At 41.0% G+C, this 2,089-nt stretch overlaps 1 long non-coding RNA gene across 1 annotated transcript; it reads left to right on the top strand.

The window, feature by feature from the left end:
* Positions 1-468: 468 nt before the first annotated feature.
* Positions 469-1,042, top strand: LOC307246922. The gene is made up of 3 exons (XR_013844719.1): positions 469-592; positions 726-760; positions 880-1,042. It is a non-coding gene; the product is annotated as an uncharacterized lncRNA (long non-coding RNA).
* Positions 1,043-2,089: the final 1,047 nt, after the last annotated feature.

The following is a 2,089-nucleotide window of genomic DNA, read 5'->3' as shown; positions in this document are numbered from 1 at the left end:
CAAGGGTCAGGGTAAGATCATCCCTCAGATTTCTTATACGTATAACAAAAATAAGGCAGATTATGATTAGAAATTTTTATATTTTATACATATATAATAGTCACTATGAGAGAAGAAATGTGTGTGTTATCATTGATAAAGAAAAGTAATCCCTACATTTTAATTATATTCTGCTCATTTATATTCTTCTCTATTTAAAGGCAGTGTTGAATCTCATCAAGAAGAGTATGACAAGGGTCAGGGTAAGATCATCCCTCACTTTTTGGCACAAATATTGTCTGGCATGTGAACTCAAATAGATATATATATTTTTAATGTTGGGATATGGGGAGTTTAAGGAAGAAATCACATCTACATTTAAAATGCATCTGTTTTTCTATAAGGATTTGCAATGTATGTAAAGGTTTAACTCTGACAGGTCTGAGGGCTTTGGTAGTCGTTAGTTATAATTTGCGAACTGACTTCGCAGAGTGTCCAGAGTGTCTGGAATTAACCTTGAGTGGTATCATGCTGGGTGGCATCGTTTTTATCTTCACCATGGTCATCGTAGGACTTGTGTACAAAATGAGACAACAATATCAGCTGAATAAAGGTAATGTTTGAGCGTTTGCAGCAAATCTTTTAAGTCAAGTGAATACATCTCCAAAAGCATCTCACTGCTCAATTCTATTGAGATAAGATTTGGATAAATAATAAATCCAGATGAATCCGTCTCTCATTTTCAGCTTTAAATGATCAACTTCAGGCCCAAAGAAGCGAGGTGAATTCTTTAAGATGCACATCACGAAAATAAAACTTGTAAACTGTAACAAATTAACTATTGAAGTGTTGAATTCTAACAAAGTAATCATGCAAAATCCTTTTTTTTCCTCGAATCAGGAACCAAACCGCCTGAATTACTCAGTATTGAGTTCCCCTCCCACATCTGAAAAAGAGCTGGAATCTCACGTTGTGTACGTTGCCACCAGATAGGACGATACATCCACACGTGAAATGACTTTGTGGTACAGTGTGTTTGTGTGCGGTAGTCACTGGGAAATAAAGTCACTTTTACAATATGCATTGTCTTCCTATTGCTTGTTACTAAGTCAGGTTGATTGTGACTTGTGTATCCTGAATCTTTGTGAGGGCAGTTCTGATGGACAGCTCTCTTATTAATTTTAAATGATCTATATTTTGCATATTTGAGATTGGTGTCAGGGCTCTACTGCTCATCGCTCACGGCGAGGTGCACAGCAAACATGGACATATTTAATGAGCTAGAAATATAGGAGTGATGAGCTTGAATCCCCCCATTGGATAGAAGAGTAGAGCCCAGCAGGTGGATGCAGGGGAGGTGGAGGGAGCGCAGCAATGAGGCAGCAAAGCAGGTAGGGCAGGAGGGACTGGCTGCTTAAACAGGCCGGCCCATAAGGGTGTCTGTGGTGCCGTCAAATTGTCTGACAGAACTAGCTCTGAAAGCTACGCATCATTAATCGTGGTCCATCTCCTTCCATATGGACTGAAATTGGGGTCTTTTTAGTCAGTGAGTAGTTTAGAAGCACATTACGTGTCACGTGACAGGCATGTGACAAATAAACCTGTTGAATCTTGAACTGAAATAGAGCACTGCATGAAACCATTGCTCTATCTGCTCTGTAGATCTAGAAGGTGTGCATATTGAAAAAATTAGTGTTGAAAACTTGAAAACGAGTCTAAGAACCTGGTTCCCTGCTTCATCGTCCACACCATCCATGCCCGGTCTGGCCTCGTCACGTCCAAGTGTCACGCCTTCCAGACCCGTGGAACCCATCTTGCCCTACTGGGTCTGGAACTTCGTCATGCCAGTGACTCGAAATAAAACTAAATAAAACCGTCTGCCAGCTGTCTCTGTGTCGTGCAATTGAGTCCCCCCTAGCCCTGGTCGTAACATTTGTGCTCTGAATAAGTCAGCCACAGAAGAGTGAGACGTCAACCACAGGAAGACTGGCCCTGAGCTCTGTCACCAGAACACTATACATACACAGTAGTGGATCTCTGCCTCATAACCACACACAACAAACACCTTGCTGTTTTTACACGCCCAATTTGGGACTAGCTTAGTTTTTTG

The sequence above is a fragment of the Zeus faber genome, assembly GCF_960531495.2.
Source record: "Zeus faber genome assembly, chromosome: 22".
Lineage (NCBI taxonomy): Eukaryota > Metazoa > Chordata > Actinopteri > Zeiformes > Zeidae > Zeus > Zeus faber.
The sequence above is the reverse complement of the archived record's forward strand: the minus strand, read 5'-3'. Positions and strand labels throughout refer to the sequence as shown.